The 22597-nt window shown below is 38.6% G+C and overlaps 1 non-coding gene across 1 annotated transcript; it reads right to left on the bottom strand.

Annotated features, from left to right (window-relative positions):
* Nucleotides 1–21127: 21127 nt before the first annotated feature.
* On the bottom strand, nt 21128–21234 carry LOC145135351 (small nucleolar RNA R71). Its single transcript, XR_013719813.1, has one exon. It is a non-coding gene; the product is annotated as a small nucleolar RNA R71 (small nucleolar RNA).
* Between the last annotated feature and the right edge of the window lie 1363 nt (nt 21235–22597).

Raw genomic sequence — 22597 nt, 5'->3', positions numbered from 1 at the left:
GAGGAGGTGCATAGATCGAGGTTCTCGATCCATCCCGGGGCCACGAAGATGTTTTTGGACCTAAAGAAAGATTATTGGTGGCCCTGTATGAAGAGGGATGTCGCGTGGTTTGTCGAGAAGTGCTTGACCTGTCGCAAGGTTAAGGCCGAGCACCAGCGTCTGCATGGCAAGTTGCAGCCGCTTGAGGTTCCCCAGTGGAAGTGGGAACAGATTTCCATGGATTTCATCACCAAATTGCCGAGGACCACGAGGGGTGTCGATGCAATTTGGGTGATCGTCGACCGGCTGACGAAGAGCGCGTATTTTCTTGCTATCAGTGAGAGCTTTTCTGCTGAGAGGTTGGCAGAGTTGTATGTGAGGGAGGTGGTATCGCGTCATGGAGTACCGATCTCGATTGTGTCAGATCGAGATGTACGTTTCACTTCCAGGTTTTGGAAGAAGTTCCACGAGGAGTTGGGCACGAGATTGCACTTCAGTACCGCTTACCACCCCCAGACGGACGGACAGAGTGAGCGGACGATTCAGACGCTCGAGGACATGCTTCGAGCATGTGTGTTGAACTTCGGAGGAAGTTGGGACACGTACTTGCCGTTGGCTGAGTTTTCCTACAACAACAGCCACCATTCTAGTATTGGTATGCCTCCCTTCGAGTTGTTATATGGGAGGAGGTGTCAGACTCCCATTTGCTGGGGAGAGGTAGGACAGCGTGTGATGGGTAGCACTGAGATAGTGCTACAGACGACAGAGCAGATACAACAGGTTAGACAGAGGTTACTGACGGCTCAGAGTCGTCAGAAGAGTTAAGCGGATCAGCGACGATCCGAGCTGGAGTTCCAGGTGGGGGACTTCGTACTCCTGAAAGTGTCCCCTTGGAAAGGAGTGATCCGATTCAGGAAGCGGGGCAAGCTGGGGCCCCGGTACATCGGTCCGTTCAGGGTGACCGTGAGGGTGGGCAAGGTAGCATATCGGTTGGAGCTACCTACGGAGTTGATTCAGATTCATGATACCTTCCACGTGTCTCAGTTGAGGAAGTGTATAGCCGACGAGTCGGTGGTGGTACCTCTGGAGGATATTCAGGTGAATGCGAGCCTGAATTATGCTGAGAGACCAATCGCGATCCCGGATCGAAAGATCAAGGTTCTGAGGAACAAGGAGGTGCCTTTGGTTCAGGTCCAGTGGCAGCATCAGAGGGGGTCCGAGCTGACTTGGGAGACGGAGTCAGAGATGCGGGAACAGCATCCGGAGTTGTTTTCGGCATGAGACTTCGAGGGCGAAGTCTGGTTCTAGTGGGGGAGAATTGTAACATCCTGAAATTCAGGTAAAGCTATTTAATCCTTCCATTTTGTCAAGTTGTCAAGATTGGTCCCTTGAGAGAGTTCTTGTAGCAAATGAGTACGTTGCGCGTACTGGGGAGTACGCTGCGCGTACTCATGCGCTTAATTTGGACGCGGACTCGCCTGGGTACGCTGGGCGTAACGGGTCCAGATGCAAACCCTAAATGTTTGGCTTGTGCACTATTTAAAGGATGCTAAGGCTCATTTCTCAGCCTCCATATCAGAGAGTGAAACCCTAAGAGAGAGCCTTCCATCGTCCTTAGCTTGAGTGTGTGTATTTTGGAGCTAAAAGTGTCTTGGTGTGTTAGTGAAGAAGAAGGAGAAGAGCTTGTGGAGGCTAGGGCTTGAAGTGCAAGTTTGGATCTGAGATCTTCAGAGAAAGGAGCTTCATCTAGAGGTATAAAGTTCAAGACTTTCCTCTTTATTTGGTTTAATGTTGCATGGACCATTTCTAGGGTTAAAAGTCCCAAAGGTGGAGACTTTATGAGTGTAATGTACTCCATGGACCTAGATCTGTCCCATTTCAGTGATATTTGTGTTATTGATCCATAAAAATTCCATCTTGGTCGTTGTTATGAGGTCATGCTTGAATTATGAGCTTTCTAGAGTTGGGAAATGGAATGTTATGGGTGTTAGTGACTTGTCCAGCCATGCACAGGCTTAAAGTCACCAACTTTATGGATTAAGAGGTTTAGAAATTGTCAGATCTAGAAGTTGGGCGTGGGACTTAACTGTTTAAGACCTCAAGAGCTTAGAGTCTGAAACTGGGAGTTACGCGGGGCGTAATCCCAGTACGCGCGGCATAATCCCAGTACGCGCGGCGTAAGGGGTCGCACACCCCGTTTCTGTGAGGTCGTTGGGTACGCCCAGCGTACAGGTTCGGTACGCGCAGCGTAACCCGGAGAGTTGACTTTTGTTGACTTTTAGGGTTTGGTCAACATTTGGGTCTTTGAGCCATGAGAGGGGTAAAATGGTCTTTTACCCTTCTGAGAGTGCTAAGAGTGGGAACAGTCTAGCCTTGAGAGTTGTATTGATTATAGTGCTTATTCCATGTGATTAGGCGGAGGCTAGAGCAGATTTTTACCGAGTTCGAGATTACCGAGTTACCCGAGGTGAGTCTTCTCACTATACTGTACCTGGAAGGGTACTTATATGTGACCGGAAGGTCTTGTATGCTATGAGATGTATGTGCTATATGCGGTTATGTGATATGCATGTGTTATGTATGTTATGTATGGTATGGACCGGAAGGTCAAGATGATATGGACCGGAAGGTCAAGAGGTTACGGACCGGAAGGTCGATACGGGTAGGACCAGAAGGTCTACCGGGATTTGGGACGGAAGTCCCTGAGACACATGGATCGGAAGATCCTACAGAGTTATGGCCTGGAAAGGCGTATGTGTGGTATGTGGTATTTTGGGGAACTCGCTAAGCATTTATGCTTACAGTTGTTGTGTTATGTGTTTCAGGTACTAGCGAGGATCGCTGGAAGGCGCCGACATGATCCGTACACACTTATGGAGTTTATGTTATTGAGATTCTGGGGACATGCTTTGTTATGACACAGTGATACATTATGTTTTGTGATTTTTCATGTGATTGAAAGTATGATTTAAAAATGAAAAATTGTTTTGAAAAATTACGTCGTTACATTTTGATTTATTTTAAGTATCCTTACAATGACATTTGTGAAAAAAAATTGATGTTTCCATTGATAGGCAATATTGGAAAATGGATTTGAGTCTTTCATTTGTGGTAGTGTCATAATTTACCAAATAAGGAAAGATTCTCATCACCCAAGTTTCAGTTGGATAGAAACTTGGAATCATGCAAGTTGTATTGTGTGATGAATGAGAATTTTCATCTTTGGGAAATTAAGACTAAGTCCTTGTTCACATGTATATGTGAGTCAACAGAAGGACTAAAGGATCAGGTGTACTAGGTTGCGCGCTGATCAGGTCCACCACAAAGAATGATAAGATTATTCGTCATGATTTACTAAAGTTTAGTAAATACGATTATTCTTACAAGTTTAAATGTAATTCTGAAACATTGGAAAAGTTTAAATGTATGGCAGAACGGATGAGAAGAATCAAATAAGGCAGAAAGATAAAAGTTTCTCCAATCTGAAGAGATGGGAGAGTACTTGAGTATCTTGTTTTATGATTATCTTAGTGATTATGAAACCATATCACAATTGATCCTCTAAGGACACCTTAGTGCATTTGTTTGGCTAAGGAAAGGAATCGTGAATTATTGAAATGGTTAAATCAAAAGATAAATCATACTTCGTTCCAAAAATCAAATCTTAGAGTCATACTCTAAGATTGTAACTTGAGTGACATAATCTTTAGAAATTTTATAACACTTGTCAAATGTAGAGTAAGATGTTTCCTATTCTTGTACATTTGAAGTTGGTTAGTTGTGATGTTTTGGATAAAACAAAGACCAACTAAGACCAATTGTATGAAGTGTTTAACTTGATAAGAATCTGCACTAACTCTTGAATATTTGTTTTGTCAAGGAATGGTTCTTGACACGAGAATCTTATATGTCAAGAGGTCAGTGGGAGTCTTAAAAGATCTTGAGGAATTTTAAGAACTAATCAAGAGTATTGTTAATCACTAGCCCACGACTTGAGGTTTGTAACATATCGTGTTGACATATTCTTATTTTTGTGCCTATTCCAGTTAAATTTGACTATGCTTGTGAGTTTTATGAGTTCTCAATTGTTTGCATAACAATGTGGAAGCAATGGTAGGCCCTTGAGCTGCCAAGTGGCAAGATATTAAGATTGAACAAGTTCAGTCCATATGAGTTTGGGTTTGTCACTAACCCTGTCTTGTGATTATGTTTTTGACAAATTCACATGGATAGGAATACATACACCATAAAAAAATCTAAGTAAGGTTTCTCTCCGATTCATGAAAATGATGGTGAGGAAACGCTTTCACTAAGTAGATTTTAAGTAGATAGCAATTGTGATATTTGCATTCTCATGTCATTAGTGGAGCGTGTGTGGTTAACCGGCACACTAACTAGTGAGAATGGCAATAGGTCTATACAAACATGTGAGCTATCTAAGGAAAGGTGTATGATTTTGATAAAGTCTTATCAAAGCAATCTTGTATCAGAAATCTGAACTTTGGCAAGAAAGTCAATAAAGTATTGATTTCTAGAAGTCCAGTTAATTTCTGAGTACATATCAAAGCTAGTGGGAGCATAAGTGTTGTGCTAGTAAGATAATAATCATTGTGCTAGTGGGAGCATGATTATTATGGTTAGTGTTGCAAGTTAGCAATGTTAATTATAGAAAACAAAAAAGGTTTAATTCGCTTTGAAAATTTGTTTTGCTATAATCAAGGGAGAGGATTTATACTTCATTCCAATTCTAAAAGCTTAGATTGAGATTTTAATCAACTTTAGTCAAGGATATGTATGAATGTTATGTTGGAATGGCTCAACATAAGGAAATTCTATATATGTTGCATTCTCAAAATTCGATTATGATTACGACATCCCTCTTCATAGTTCGAATTTTGAGAACATGGCAAATAAAATTTTTTGTAGCATGAATCGGGTCCCATATGCTTCGGGTATAGGATCGATTACATGTGCTATAATATTTATCCATTCTAAATTTTCCAATTGCCTAGGGCGTTAAGAGGGAAAAAGGAATAGAACTAGATTTGACTAAAATGATTAAGCAATTGTCGAGGACAATCAGAGGTTTGCCAAAGATTGGTTGCCCATGGACAATTGGAAGTACAGAGATAGGATCATATTGACATATTCTGAAAGGAGGCAACTCTTGTTCAGAAGTGATAGTCAAAATGAGAATATGGAATTGTCTCCATAGGTGGAAGTTATTCTTTGAATTTGTGTAAGATTAGAGAACTTAATGCAAGAAGGGTGTTCAAAGGAATGTACTTTGAATGTGAGACTTCGTTTCCATGGAATTGCTCTCCATTGGAATACTTTGTAATGTCTGTTGCCAAGTCTTTGTGACTTGTGTGCATATTCATTGCAAGGGGATCATTGCATTTAAGTTTAGAATCTAATAGATTATAGTAAACGGCAAGAGTTTGGTATTCTTACATTTACAATAAGGTTTGGGATTGTGAAATGAGCATCATTGAAATATTGTCAATTGATCTGTTTCACAAAGTAAGGATCATAAGACAAACATAGTGTGCATACTTGGAGTATGGCATAGCTATTGTTTAGGCAAACATAGTGTGCATGCTTAGAGCATGACATGACTATTGTTTTTATTCAAGTATTACGTTGATAAATCGAAACATTATACAATGAATAATGAGTAATCAATATGGTGCTTAGATAAAAGGTGTTTTTATTTACACTCAAAGTGTTGGGGCCATATAGGATTAGTATTATTCTTGTGTTTCACTTTGCATGTTTTGACTTCCAGAATAACTAGGTCATTCTTACCGAATGACTAAGTTATTCAAACCATCCACAGTCAATAATATGTTGGAAGTAGGTATTAAGGAAAGACTGTCATGAATTGGGTTTGTAGATGTCTAAGGTGTTTAGACATAGCAAAAGGTTGCTGCAACATTCATGAGTGCTCCTGGAATGAGATTCGAGTATTGGATTAAACCCACGCTCATTTGAATCACTTCATGGATTTTATCACGAGTGAATCATGAGACGATAATATCTTATATTCTTCAAACCTAGAGATATGAGTTGTTGACTATGAGTTGGTTATACATTGATTGCACGAAAACGCATTGGTAACTCGATGTTATAAAATGTGCCTTTGTGTATGATTCAACAAGTAGTTAGTACAATCATATGAGTCAAAGTTTATCCATTCCTTTTACCCTTAAAGGGATAAAAGCGATATATGTGGGCCCCTCGATGATTTAGTGATGACACCTTAAGTGTTTGGCCAAGCCTGGACTGATTTGATTTGTTCAATTAGTCGGTCGTCATAAATCAGAAATCGAGAAACAACAAATGGACAGAGAGAATGATTATAATCCATGTCTCAGTCCATATGATATCTAGAATGGAGGAATATATGATCACTTATCTAATGGACGCGTTAGTGATTTGTTCAGAGTTCGACAGCAGCTTTTAAGAGCTACGATTGCTAATCGGGTTATGAAGCCGTACTTGCAATAATAGTTATTAGACTTATCCAAGTGGGAGACTGTTAGATTAGTGTCTAAGCCCATAACTATAATTGGTATATACTTGACCTGACCCGGCATGGTCCATTTGGGTTGCATGGCATCGGGACATTTGGATAGACCTTTTGTGAGAAGAGGATATTTGTGACATATTAATATATTATAAGTTCTAATATATTAATATGAAATCATATTATTTAATTAGTATTGATCAAGAATTAATTTGGAATTAATTTAGTGATCAAAAAGAGACTAATTAAATATATGGGGATTGATTGTGTAAATCATTCATTCTTATATATGTGGGTTTATGATCCATGATTCCTTATGTTGAGTTTAACCCATGTGGTGACCCATGGATACTCCATGGAGGTTAAAACCCATGGAGCATAAGGAATGGGTAAAGTCATGGGTTACATGGTGTAACCCTAATGTGCACACTATATAAAGACCCCATTGGTTGGTGAAATTGGCACTAGTGCATACACAAGAGGGCAAGCCGATTTCTATGAGTCAAGTATCCTCTCTCATGGTTATTCCAAGATGTTCATGATGTTGTGTGAACCATTTGAGGTGTCACACTTGAGGCAGTAGGCTCTTAAGCTGCATGTAATCAAGCTACAACAAAGAGGTATGTATTCTATCTAGTTTGGTTATCCTATTACATATGATTGTATGCTAGTTAGGGTAATACCTTGGAAAATTGATATTTGCATGTATAATAGAGAAAACATAGATCCAATGTATTTAGGGTTGCATGTACACCTTAGGAGTGTTAGAATGCTCATAACCCAACAAAAACAACACTACACTAGATCTAAGTATTCAAAAAGAAAGTTGAAAGCTTTATACCTACAATGAGTCCCAAAAGCTGATGTTATCATGGATCTATGAGCTCAAGATACTCAAGTTCCTCTTCACTATCTTCTCATTCCTTCCTTCAAGCTTCTAATCTCCAAACAAGCTTCACAAGGCCAAAACACACACAAGAATGAGAAAGGGAGGCTATCTAGGGTTTCTGAGAATGAGGGGCTGGTAAGGAGGCTAGGGTTTCTGTCATAATGTGGTATTTATATGGATTAAACCCTAAAAATTAGGGTTTGGAATATGCTCACGTACGTTGCGTGTACTCCTTGGTACGCTATGCGTATGTACATGCGTCCCCCGCATCCAATGCTTCTCTACGTCCCGCGTACACCAAGGCTACACCCAGCATACGTCTTATGGGCGGCCCAAGTCTTCGGCCCACTTACTAAAAGTTCACTCAATTAATCCTTCTAATAACACTTAGCCCAACAATTAATTAAGAAATATTTAATAATTATTACCTAAAGTGACGGTCGTTACACTCAGCGTATGCAACCTCGCATTGACTGCATTACGAGGACTCTGACCGAGTATGCGGGGCGTACTCCCTCCTACGCGGGACATACCCTCGCAGAGCCCAAAACTTGAATAAGTGCTTAATGGCTTAAGCACTTAAGCCCAAACTTCAGATCCTTGGTCCAAATACACTCCAGAGTCATAAAGTCTCCAACTTTATGACTTTAGACGTCAAAAAGTCCTTAATACATGGTCTTAATCCATTAAGACCTTATACAAGAAGCATGGAACCAAACTAGCTAAAGGGACGTCATTTTTATGACTTGGAACCCTTCTTAGGGTTTGAAAGGACAGCCCAAAATGTCCAAAACCAAACATGCATAACAATGGGACTTTTGGGACAAGAAGAACATCACAAAGCTACCAAAATGAGATCCAAGCAGACAAAGCATAGGGGTAGCAACTTTTTACCTTCTGGAGCTTCCCAAGAAGGTGATGATCCAAGATCCACAAGCTTGCTTCAACTTCTAATCTCCTTGATGTGACTCCTTCTTCTTTAAGCACATAAAGAACACACTTTAAGCTCAAAACACTCTCTTATGGGGTTAGGATTTGCCACTCAAGGGCTTGGAGGTTGAAAGGATGAGGCTAAATGATCCATAAAGGTGCTTTAATACCCCACAAACCCTAAAAATTAGGGTTTCACTCGGACATAAGTACACCCAACGTACATATGTGTACGCTCTGCGTACTAGGGCGTGCCCTAGTACGCTTAGCGTACTCACATGTACGCCCAACGTACAACTCCTGCTCCCAAAATTACCATTTTGCCACTAGGGCTTCCTAGGGATTTATCTTTACAATCCAAGGACCAAAATGACATAATTTAAAACCAAGGGAAGGATTTGAAAATACCTGAAACCCGGGATGTTACAACTCTCCCCCACTTGAACTAGACTTTGTACTTGAAGTCTGCTTCAGAGAACAAATCTGGGTAATGCTCCCGCATCTCAGCCTCTGACTCCCAAGTCCACTCGGAGCCCCTCCGATGGTGACATCGTACCTTTACCAGAGGTACTTCCTTACTGCGCAAAACCTTTACCTTCCTTTCCAGAATAGCCACTGGTCCCTCAACATATTTCAGGCGCTCATCAACCTGAATATCATCCAAAGACACCACTGCATCCTCATCCAATACGCACTTTCGCAGCTGCGAAACATGGAAAGTGCTATGAATCTGACTGAGCTCCTCAGGAAGATCCAATCTGTAGGCGACCTTGCTAACCTTGACAATAATCCGAAATGGCCCATTATATCGGGGACCCAAATTCCCCCTATTATTGAAGCGAATCACATGTAACAACCCAAAAATCCAAGGTAAAAAATTCATTTTTATTGTAATCAAAACACTATTGTAACTTTGTTCTAAACACTAGAAAGCATTTCAATTAACACAATTATCAGAGTCCAATCCCAAAGATCACATATTGCGGAAAACATGGGTGTATGCGTTACGATCGTCCCGAGCTCTTGCATTTGAAAACTGGAGTACCTGAAACATAAACTGAAAACCATAAGCACAAAGCTTAGTGGGTTCCCCAAATACCATATACCATACATATCCAACAATCCATACATGCCATACATAACTGTGATCCATACATATAATTCATATACCATAATCAATAAGAGTGCTATGTGTCAACCATAGTCTTGCCATTATGCCACGAGCCACCTCGTGGTCTTTCTTGCCAGGCCGGGGGCCATAACCCTGGGTCTTACAGACAAGTGCCAAGAGCCACCTTCTGGTCTTCCATGCAAGCATCACAAAGACAACTAGCATACAAACTATACTACTTAACTAATTACTGTTGGATTAGTGTTTAAGTCCATAACTAGTTTGGTATGTACTTGACCCGATGGTGTATGGTCCTTTTGGGTTGCCTTCACCAAAGCAACTTGATAGGATGAATTATGGAGAGAGAGGATTAATTATGATTTATTAATATATTATGAGAATAATATATTAAAGGAGAAATCATATTGTGTAATTAGTATTAGTCAATAATTAATTAAGAATTAATTTTGTGGCTAAAAGAGATTAATTAAACTTAAGGGACTAGAACTGTCAATTGTGTGATAGTTGAATATTGGGCTATTGGACTCCTTATTAGAGGAGTGGACGAATTCTATGGGGAAACCCATTAGAAATCGTCCAAGGCCTCTAAAGGAGGAGTCCATGGGTTGCTTAGGGCCTAAGCAGTCAAATTAGGGTTTCCTTGTTAGATAACCCTAATAGCCTCACTATTTAAGCACCCCTAGGGCACCAAAAACGTGGCTATCTTATTCATTAGGGTTTCTAGACGTTTTTGAGTGCCTCTCCTCTTCTCCTTCTTCATCCTCTTGCTCTTGGTGTTTGTGAGCCATTAGAGGAGTGACATTTGTGACTCTAAGCTTTTAGAAGCCTATTACTACAAGGAATGGATTGTTATTGCTACATAACAATCAAGGTAAGATCTAAACCCTATTCTTATGTTTATATTGATTATCACATGCCAGATCTAGGGTTTATGGCTTTGGATGATTATTGCATGTTCATTAGACAAACTAGATCCAAAGCTTTAGGGTTTGCATGTACACCATAGGAATGTTGTAGTGCTCAAAAACCCATCAGTGGTATCGGAGCCTAGGGCTGTTTGTTAATGAATTTGATGCTTATTTGATCGAATATTGCCTAAAAATCGAATTTTTGAGGTTCTGACTGCTTGACTCGCCGAGTCACTTGGTGAACTCGCCGAGTCGGCTGTACTCGACGAGTCCATGCCTGACTCGACGAGTCTAAGGGTCTGGCAGCTTATTTTCGCGATTTACTTGCTGTTTTGGCTTGGGATACTTACCATAAACGTTTTAATTAGTAAAATCCATTTTTTATTGATTTTGGGTGAATATCCTTGCCAAAATAGTAGATAATTTCCAATTAATCAAATATTTGTTGCCTTATAAGATAATGTTTAATTATTTTAGTTATTTGGTGAATTATCTTGCAAATAGTTGGACTAGGTCAAAATTAGATAACCAAATTAATTGTTAATTGCCTTATTTGAATTGTTGATCTGGATTGTTCTTGATAAAGTTTGGAATAGTTCCACTTTTTCACCCTTTAGGTTTTATAGTTTAAATTTGAACCTTAAAAGTTTTAGTTTTGAAATTTAAATAGTTAAACCCTAATGTTTTGAAATGTTTCAAAAACTTGCCCTCAAGTTTTGGAATTTAAATTTTGATTAAAAGTTTAATTTTTGAAATTTTAAATTCTAAAACCCTAGTTTTAAAAAGGTTCAAATTACACCCTTATGGTTTTATTAAGATAATTAAAGGTATAATTAAAAGAAAGTTAATAAATCCATTTTGATATGGTTTATATTTAATTTAAATTAAAAGTGTAATTTATAAAATTAAACCACCTAGTATTTTAAAAGTGTAAAATACACCCTATACTATATATAACATTAAAAGTCTAATATTATATATGTATAACTTAAACTGCTAGTCTTACCGTTAGTAGGTCTCATTCACGAAACTGGTCTATAAGGGGTGTTTAAGGAAATTGCCTATAAAATGGCGATTGAATGGGTATCCACTCTTACCCACCGCACTCTTGACTAGTGGAGGGTCGTTAGTCGAATGGGTAGGATAGGGAAAACCCCTATCCTCATTAAAAGTATAATGAATAAAGTAACTAAATGTTTTTACTAAATTCCCAAATCTTAGTTACTTTAGGAAAAAGTGAAATCGATGCAATTCCATGGAATTACACTTTGTACCCTTGTCGAGACAATTAGTGGAGCGTGTGTGGTTAACCGGCACACTAAGTTGGGTTTGGCATTGGTAGCGAAGGATGACTCGATGTTTGTCATAGATCGATGGAGCGTGTGTGGTTAACCGGCACGTCGATTAGGTGATTGTAACATTGAGGGCACCACGTACATTCGCATGGTTATTAACACCTTATTTGTGATCCTCGGCATCCCAGTCACAAATGAAGGGCATGATCGAGATTAAACATGACATTGAAAAGTTCAATGAATCTCAAAAGATCTAGGAGTTTCAATTCATTTAAAACTTAACCTTCTTTTCGTTTTTCATGGTGGAAATTCGTAAATTGTCATTTACCTACCTTCAAATATTCTGCGAGTTGGATTACGGCATCCCTCTTCCAATTTGTAGGATATTGTGTTGGGTCCTAGCCTTAATATCTCATTTGGGTGTTTTATTAAGGACTCAATCAACTAAACTTGAATTTTCTCCCGTTTCATAGATGTCAAAGTCTGACAACTATGGTATTCCTAAATCCATTGGAAAAACGTTTTCCATGTGAAGATGATGTTCCACGATTGTATTGTGGTAATGGAAATCATGCTTCATTTCCTCCACCTCCTCCAATAATTCTCCCTGACCCACGTGTTCGAAGACTTGAAAAGTTCAAGATCATTCAACCCCTATTGGCAAAAGACAGGAAAATGGAAAGTCTATTTGTGCTCATGTCTTGGATAAAAGGTTACATATTGATAGATTGGGATTGTTAGGTGTTGATGTTTAAAGGAAGTTGGCTGTTGACTTGGTTCTTCAGTCACTTCCCGAATCATATGGTAAGTTCGTTAGAGAGTACTATATGATGGACCACGACATGACCCTTATTGATTTGACTTATTTGCTTATTGTTGTTGAATCAGAAATGATTTGGCGCACTGGTCAGCAAATTTGTTTGGTAAATCAATATCCCAACCCTCTATGGGCAATGGTAACATTGGAAGTCCAGAAAAGTTTTCTCTACACAAGAGAAAGGCTGAGTCTGAGATAGTCCCGTGTACCATTCCATAAGAATCCATGTGTTTCTACTGTCAAAAGAAGGGGCATTAGTTACGAAGTTGCCTTGAATACCTGAGAGATCTAAGAGATGGGAGAGTCAAGATGTATGACTCTGCTTCAGGTAAAATCCACTATCTAACTCGATTAAGTTCCTATTTGGAGATTTTTAATACATGATGTGACAAGATTACATTTCGATGTTTTTGAAGAAAAAGGAAGCTTAAAAGGAAAGAAGTGAGCTAAATCTGATCATGAAGAAGTGGATCTTGATCGCATGATTCAAAGATCGGATTATTTTAGCTACTACTTTAGAGTTAGGATAGATTGCTAAATAATATTTGCATAGTTTTTCATTTGTAATCGCGTTGTAAGGACAATATTTTTTTCGCAATAAGATAAATTTTGATTTATCTTATTTATGTTTCCTTGCGATGGATTTTATGAAAAATTGGTGTTTGAATGGTTCTATTGTTAGCAATATTGTGAATGGATTTGATTCTTAGTTATGTTATTTGTGGAAATGTCATAAATTTACCAAATGAGGAAAGTTTCTCATCACCCAAGTTTCAATTGGACAGAAACTTGGAATCATGCAACTGGTATTGTGTGATGAATGAAAACCTTCGTATTTGGGAAATTGAAACTAATTCTTTGTTCACATAAGTATGTGAGTCAAGTGAAGGACTAGGAGATCTGGTACACAATGTTGTGCACTGGTCAAGTCCACTACAAAGAACGATAAGTTTATTCGTCATGATTTACTAAAAGTCTAGTAAACGTGATTATACTTACAAGATTAAGTGTAATTATGAATCATTGAAAGGTTTCAATGAATAGCAGAACGAGTAAAAGGAATCAGTTAGGCAGAAAGATAAAAGTTTCTCCAATCTAAAAAGAAGGGAGAGTACTTTTGTATCGTGTTTTATGATCGTATTGGTTATTGTAGGAACCATATAACAATTCATCCTCTAAGGATACCTTAGTGCACTAGTTTGGCTAAGAAGATGAATGGTGAATTGTAGAAATGGTTAAGTCAATAAGATGTATCGTACTTCGTTCCAATATCAAGTCTTAGAGTCATACTCCAAGACTGTGAATTGAGTGACATAATCTTAAGTAGGAATGTTCTACATTTGTACGTTTTGGTAAGTTGTGATGTCTTGGATAAGACAAAGACCAGCTAATACCAAATTGTGTGTAGGTTTGTCTTGATAAAGACATACACTGACTCTTGAATATTTGTTTTGTCAAGAAATGTTTCTCGACAAGAGAATCTTATATGTCAAGAGGTCAATGGGAGTCTAAAGATCTTGGAAAGTTTCAAGAACAAATCAAGAAGTAAACCTCTTAAACACTAGCACACGACTTGAGGATTGTAACCTATCGTTTTGACAAAATTTTATTTCTGTGCCAATCCAGTTGAGTGATTATGCATATGAGTTCTACGAGTTCTCAATTGAATGCATAAGGGCAAACACCTTGATCAATGAAAGTACATTGACTGGCATAGGTGAGCTGCTAAATAACTTGGAAGCAATGGTGGGACCCTTGATGGCAAGAAATTAAGAATGAACAAGTTCTGTCCATAAGAGGTTGAATTTGTCACAAACATTATCTTACGATTGTGCTTATGACAAATTTGCATGGATAGGAACACATGCACCATAAAATCTAAGGCCCCGTTTGATACGCATCTTTCCAGGTCCAAACAGATCTTTCTGGCTGAATGGACCGGAAAGACTGTTTGATTTGCACAAAAGAAGGGGTCTTTCCCGGTAAGATACGTCTTTCCCAGAAAGCCCCACAATCATATCTTTCTGGCTGAATGGGCTGGAAAGACAATTATACACCAAACCCCGCCTCTTTCTTTCTTTATTGGATTATTAATTTTTTTTAAATAGCTTTTTTAAATTTATATTTTATTGAATTATTACTTTTTTCATCATTCAGCACAGTCAATCAGATGTACAATCAAACAGCATGGTTTCTTTCCCAGTCAGAAAACTTTCTCAGACAACACTTTACCAGACATCACTTTCCCAGACAGAAACTATCAAACCGGACCTAAGTGTCATAAGGTTTCTCTCCTTCATGAAAATGATTGTGAGGAAACGCTTTCACTAAGAGAGATTTTAAGGAGATATTGATTATGTAAATTGCATTCTCAAATTCGATTATGATTACGGCATCCCTTTTCATAGTTCGAATTGTGAGATTTGGCAATTAGTTTGAACAATCGAGACTTATTGCTATAAGTTCTGGAATTGTTTAGACACACATGTGAGCTGTCTAAAGTAGGGTGTATGAGTTTGAGATGCTTAGATAAAAGCTTATCAAAGCATATCGTATTAGAAACAATGAACTTTGGAAGTCAATAAGTATTGTTTTCTAGAAGTTTAGCTGGTTTCTGAATACGTGTCAAAGCTAGTGGGAGCATAAATGTTATGCTAGTATGGATATAATCATCATGTTAGTGGGAGCATGATTATTATTGCAAGTTAGCAATATTAATTATAGAAAACAAAAGTTTCACTTTGCAAAGTTGCATAGGTTGAAAAGTTGTTTTGCTATAATTAAGGGAGAGAATGTTATACTTCGTTTCAAATCTAAAGGTTTAGATCGAGAAATTTTACTCAAATTTAGTCAAAAAGATATATGGATGTTATGTTGAAAGGATTCAACGTAAGAGAATTCTATATATGGAAATATTTGTTGCGTTCTCACACTCGATTATATTTACGACATCCCTTTTCATAGTTCGAATCGTGAGAACATGGCAAATAGAAATATTATAGCAAAAGACTGGTAAAGTATCATGTCATTGTAATATTCGACCGTTCTAAATTTTTCCGAATGCCTAGGGCATTAAGAGGGAAAGAGGACTAGAATCGGATTTGACTGCATTAGTTAAACAACTGTCAAGGATAATCTAAAGTTTGCCAAGGATTGGTCGCTTGTGAACAGTTGGAAGTATAGTAATGGAAGGACCATATTGACATTATTATTATTAGATATGATTTGTTATATGGCAAATATGGAAAGTTTCCTTATTGGGAGTTGGACGTTAAGAGTTTATGTGTAGATTAGAAAAACTTTTATGCAAGAAGGATGTTTAAAGGAATGTACTTTGAATGTGAGACTTCATGTCTATGGAATTGTCTTGTAACAATCTCCAATAGAGCATTTTGTAATTTCATTGGCCGAGTCTTGGTGACTTTTGTGTCATGACATTACGAAAGGACTGTTGCATAAAGTGTTAGAATCTAACATATTCTATAAGTGGCAAGAATTTGGTATTCTTACACTTGTGATAAGGATTGGGAATTGTAAAATGAGTGTGATTGAAAATGTTGTTCAATTATACTATTTCACAGAGTAAGGACCATAAGTAAACATAGTGTGCATGCTAAGAGCATGGGACAATTGTCGTTATAATTCAAGTAAGAAGTTGATTACCCGAAACAACAAATAATGAGTAATCAATATGGTGATTAAATAAAAGTGTCTTATTTATACTCAAAAGTTTGGGGCCATATAAGATTAGTATTATTCTTGTGTTTCAATTTGCATGTTTTGACTTCCTAAATAATTGAGTTATTTGAGAATAATCGAATTATTTGAACGTTCCACAGTCGCTCATACTTTGGGAGTAAGTATGAAAGAAGATTGTCATGAATTGGTGTGTAGATTGTCTAAAGTGTATTAGACATAGCAAACGTTTGCTACAACGTTCATGAGTGCTTACATGATTTGAGCATTGGATTAAACCCACGCTCACTTGGATCGCTTCATGGATTTTTATCATGAGTGATTGGTGAGACGATAATATCTTATGTTCTTGAAACCGAGATGTGTGAGTTGTATCTTGCGAGTCGGTTGCACATTGATAATATGTAAACGCACCAGTAACTTGGTGTTATAAAACGTATTGGTGTGTGTGATTCGGTGAGTGAGTACAAGCGAGCATTGAGTCGAAGTTTATCCATTCCTTTTACCCAATGTAGGATAAAAGCGATATTTGTGGGCCCCTCGATGATTTAGTGATGACAAAGGAAAGTGCTCGGTCGGGCCAGGACTGATTTTATTTGTTCAATTAGTCAGTTATCATAAATCTGAAATCGGGAAACGACACATAGACTGAGAGAATGATTTCAATCCATGTCTCACGTCTATACGATAATATCTAGAATGGAGGAATATATGATCCCTTATGTAGAGGACGCGTATCTGATAAGATCAGAGTTGACAGCGGCTTTTGAAAGCTATGATTGCGGATCAGGATCTGAAGTCATACGCAGAATAGTTATTAGACTTATCCAAGTGGGAGACTGTTGGATTAGTGTCTAAGTCCATAACTAGTTTGGTATGTACTTGACCCGATGGTGCATGGTCCTTTTGGGTTGCCTTCACCAAAGCAATTTGATAGGATGAATTATGGAGAGAGAGGATTAATTATGATTTATTAATATATTATGAGAATAATATATTAAAGGAGAAATCATATTGTTTAATTAATATTAGTCAATAATTAATTAAGAATTAATTTTGTGGCTAAAAGAGATTAATTAAACTTAACGGACTAGAACTGTCAATTGTGTGATAGTTGAATATTGGGCTATTGGACTCCTTATTAGAGGAGTGGACGAATTCTATGCGGAAACCCATTAGAAATCGTCCAAGGCCTCTAAAGGAGGAGTCCATGGGTTGCTTAGGGCCTAAGCAGTCAAATTAGGGTTTCCTTGTTAGATAACCCTAATAGCCTCACTATTTAAGCACCCCTAGGGCACCAAAAACGTGGCTATCTTATTCATTAGGGTTTCTAGACGTTTTTGAGTGCCTCTCCTCTTCTCCTTCTTCATCCTCTTGCTCTTGGTGTTTGTGAGCCATTAGAGGAGTGGCATTTGTGACTCTAAGCTTTTAGAAGCCTATTACTACAAGGAATGGATTGTTATTGCTACATAACAATCAAGGTAAGATCTAAACCCTATTCTTATGTTAATATTGATTATCACATGCTAGATCTAGGGTTTATGTCTTTGGATGATTATTGCATGTTCATTAGACAAACTAGATCCAAAGCTTTAGGGTTTGCATGTACACCATAGGAATGTTGTAGTGCTCAAAAACCCATCAATTACTTGCCAGAGTTTAGACTCTAGTCCTGCATACAGTGTGCCAGGAGCTGTCTCCTGATCTTTCATACATAATGCCAAGGGCTAACCCCTGGTTCTTCCTACAATACATAAACCAAATAGGTCGGCATTGGTGCCTTCAAGCCATAGAACAGTGAGGAGACTCGCCTCGAATGCTGAAGCTGACTGCAAGAAATCCTTAGCTGCTGCCCTGACAACTCCTCGAGCTAACAATATCAAAATATCACCCAATTAGCAATTGGGTTCCAAACCAGGATCCATAATCCATAATTGGGGTAAAATGACCATTTTACCCCTAGCATAACAAGATTCATAACTAAGGCCCAAGCCCAAATCCAACAAGATCCAAAACCATAAAATCCATGAAAGCTCATTAATGGCCCAATTTTCCAAATTGGGCCCAATCCTATACGGTCCTTATCCTAAGCCCATATTTTAAAATTCAGATTGCTTCAAACACCCCTTGGGACAAACCTGATCAAAGGCATAAGTCAAAAGTCGAAGTCAACGGCCTGAGTTGACCCAACTCGCCGAGTTTATCCTTCAACTCGCCGAGTTCCTTTGACAACCGCAAAGTCCGGAAGAAACCGGTCCAACTCACCGAGTTGTCTAATCAACTCGCCGAGTTGACCCACACCAAATCAAAATTAGGGAAAACCAAAACAACTCTCCGAGTTGACCATCCGACTCGTCGAGTTCACCCGAGACTAAACAACTTTATCCATTAAGCCGACATAATCGAAACTATCTGCTTCACCCACTCAGATCTTAACTGAAATGGCCTTAATAAGGGTAAAGTTTCCAAATTTACCCCTAAGAACCACCAAAATGGGTTCAAAACCCAAACCCTAAACTTAGAAATGTGAGGACTTAATCATTAAGCACTTATTCCACAAAGACACAACTCCAAGATGCAGATCTGGCCATATGAGGATAGATGGTGATATGTGCATAATTAATCATATGTTTAACATATATTTCTATTCATTTTTGGCTAATTATATGCATAATATGGACAAAAGGTACTTAATAATGCTTATATTGTGTTTTCAGTCCAAAAGACATGCTTGGAAGCAGAAGGAAAAAGGAGAAGCAATTAGAGACCAAAGAATGAAGGAAAAGGGAAAACTACACACTTACTCGGTGAGTCCACGCTAGTACTCGGCGAGTTCATTAGAATGTTCCCGAAAGAAAAGTCAAGATTCCTTGCCGAATACGGAGTCCACGCTAGTACTCGGCGAGTGCGCGACCTACTCGCCGAGTAGCCCCTGTTTTGTGATAATTATAAATAGCGGGTTTTAATCCGATTGAGGGACTTCTGGAACCTTTGGGGAGAAGCAAGCTGCGATTGAAGAGCCAGAAGAACCCTAGAGAACGAAGATATAACCTAGAATCCAATTCCGAAGAAGATTTGAGGCACATTCTCATCATTCTACTTAATCTATTGTTTCTCAATTATGGTTAGACAATTAGAATTCGTTTTATTGCTGTTAATTACCTCAATCGTGAGCTAAAACCTTTTAGCTTCTGTTTGGGGAGACAATGTTGAAACTATGGTTTGATTAATGGTAGGATTGATTTAATATTGGTGATCTTGTTAATTTTAGCTTGTTAAAGAACCTTATGTGTGAATGATAACTAATTTTCTGTTAATAGGAAGATAATTAAATAGTATGAACATCTTTTAATTATCAACCCCATATGTTTATGTGACCACTTTATCATATGTCTAGGACTAATGAACGTGAAACTAGAATTAATAAGAAAAATTAGGTAAATTCATGTGTGAGCTTGTTTGATAACCATCAGCAAGAGGTTAACTAAAGGACCAATTTAGTTAGCTATTACAAGTCTAAATTAACCCGAATAAATAATCTAGTGAATTAAATTAAATTAGACAACTGATCACTGTTTGAGTTAGTTTGTTTTCTAAGGATTATCGTAGCGAACGCAAGGCTAATCACTTGAATCGGTAGCCAATAGAAGAATTAATCCATTGCACTATTACCATAATATCAACCATAGGATCAATTGAGTTGAACTAAACAGAAGTCCCTTTTATTATTGAATTCAGTTAAATCTTTGTTTTTCTAGTTCTTAGCTCAAGTAGTATTAGTAAGTTTCTAGTCTTGAAAAACTAGAGAAAACCCATATTTACTATTTAATTTAGATAAAATTAGTCTTTAGTTTTAATTTCCCGTTCCCTGAGTTCGACACTCTACTTACTTAACTATACCACTAAAAGACAGGTTCACTGCCTTTGTGTGCTTAATTTATAACTCAAAAGTTGGATTAAAACCAGTGCATTTTACACACATCAAGTTTTTGGCGCCGTTGCCGGGGAACGGTTCTAAATTAGCACTAATTTCTATTTTTATCGATCATTTGTGTGGGATTTATCTTACACAAAGTTAATTCTGAGGTAATTTAGTAGTTAGTATAGGTTTTGATCAATCCCTGTTTTAATAAATTAAGTAGAAAATTTTTCTGTTTTTACCTTAAACTCGCCGAGTGCACTCGACGAAACTCGGCGAGTCTATCACTATTCACAGTTTTAGCTTTTATTTCATTTTTGTTCTTTTTACGCATTTTTCTTGTTTTATTTGCAGTTGTTTCATGACCCGAGGATCTGATACACCTTTGATCCCTCCTCTAGACGACCCGGAATCCGCCCTAAGGAAGAACAAAGGAAAATCTGTTGGAGAATCCGCTTCTTCAAGGAATTCGCCACTAAAGAACCTAAAGTCCATTTTCAGCAAGAAGAAGAGCAGCAAATCAGGAGCATCCAGTGCCTCTTTGACAATCGAAGACCCTATTAAAGAAGACGTCGAGCACGAGACCGAGGAAGAAGAAGACCCTACATTCGGTCACATTTCCGATTCCGACGACGAATTAGCTATTCTCATGGCTAACATTGATGAAGTCCCCATGGGGGAATGGAAGAAGAGGATACGCGATGATACTGGACCGGGACTTGTGCAACCCGCAATCCCCGCTACTGCTACTTTTAAGCTCAAGGGTCACATCCTGGCTCTACTTAAGGAGATCCCCTTCACAGGCAAAGACCACGAAGACGCTTATAAACACTTGGACGAAGTCAATGATGTAGCTGATTATTTCAATGTTCCAAATGTGCCTCGGGAAACTCAGCTACTTCGCATGCTTCCGGTTACTTTGAAGGGTGCTGCCAAGGATTGGCTCAAGTCATTGCCCCCAGGATCTATTACTACATGGGCCCAAATGAAAGAAGAGTTCATTGATCAATTCTGCCCGCCATCCAAGATATCCAAGCTAAAGAAAGCCATAGCCAACTTTGAACAACAAGCTGGAGAATCACTATATGAAGCGTGGGAGAGGTACAAGAGCCTGCTAAGGAATTGCCCACATCATGACCTCAATAGTCAACAAGAAGTCTCCATCTTCTATGATGGAGTAAATGTTACCACTAGGCAATTACTTGATTCGCAAGGTCCACTCACGAAAAAGGCACCTCCAGTGATAAAGCAACTAATTGAAGAATTCTCTAAGCATTCTAGAGAATACCACAATCCAAGAAATGATGTGACGAGGGGGGCCGCCTATGCAGCTTCAGAAGACTTGTCAGCAGTTATGGCTATGCTAAAAACCATGAATAGGAGGATGGATAAAATGGACCAAACGATACATGCTATTCGGATGGGTTGCGAAAATTGCAATGGGCCTCACCTTACTAGAGACTGCGATTTGGATGAGACTGGCAACAAAAAGGTGCAAGTTTGTTACTCAAGTGGGGACCGATATGATGAAGATTGGCGTAGACCAAAGAAAGAGTGGCTCCCTTATGACGAGTACAAGAAGGCTAAGGAAGAGAAGTTCAAGCAAAAGGGAAGGGGTTTTTACCAAAAGGAGGAGCCATCACAAGAAAGAAAACCAAGTTTGGAAGAAATGCTTACCAAATTTGTAGCTGCTTCAGAAAAAAGACATAATGATCATGATGCTGCAATTCAAGAAACAAGGACCATGCTTAGAAACCAGCAAGCATCTATCCACAACATAGAAACACAGCTGGGGCAACTTGCTCAACAAATAAACCAGAGATCACCGGGCGAACTTCCTAGCAAAACCGAAAACAACCCACGAGGCGCGCACATAAACATAGTCACAACAAGAAGTGGGAAAATAATCACTCCTCTGGCCCCTATTCAGAATGAAGCACCCAAAGAATCACAGAAGGAGGAAACAGAAAATCAAGCAGAAAGTCAAAATCTTCAATCTGACAGCTATACTCGCCGAGTACAGAATAGGGACTCGGCGAGTCCACTGCCAAATCCGAACAATCCATTGCCATACCCAGCCCGAGCCAAGAAACTGAAGCAGGAAGAGGAGTACCAGAAGTTTCTAGATCATATAAAGGCTCTTCAGATCAACATACCCTTCATCGAGGCTGTTGCACAAATGCCCAAATATGCAAAGTTCCTTAAGGAACTTCTCACTAATAGAAGGAAGATGGAGGAAGTGAAGAAGGTAGTCCTCAATGAAAATTGCTCAGCCGCCATGCTCAACAAACTACCTAAGAAGAAGGGTGACCCGGGGAGCTTAACTTTACCTTGCCAATTTGGCAATTTAGCTACCACTCATGCCTTGGCTGATTCAGGAGCAAGTGTGAATTTAATGCCTTATTCATTCTTCAAGAAGCTGGATCTCCCGGAACCAAGACCAATTCGTATGGCGATTCATTTAGCTAACAAGACAATCACTTTCCCAAGAGGAATATGTGAA

The sequence above is a fragment of the Lactuca virosa genome, chromosome 8, assembly GCF_052849685.1.
Source record: "Lactuca virosa cultivar CGN04683 chromosome 8, Lactuca_virosa_CGN04683_v6, whole genome shotgun sequence".
NCBI classification, from domain to species: Eukaryota; Viridiplantae; Streptophyta; class Magnoliopsida; order Asterales; family Asteraceae; genus Lactuca; species Lactuca virosa.
Note: the sequence above shows the minus strand (reverse complement) of the source record. Positions and strands in the feature narration are given on the sequence as shown.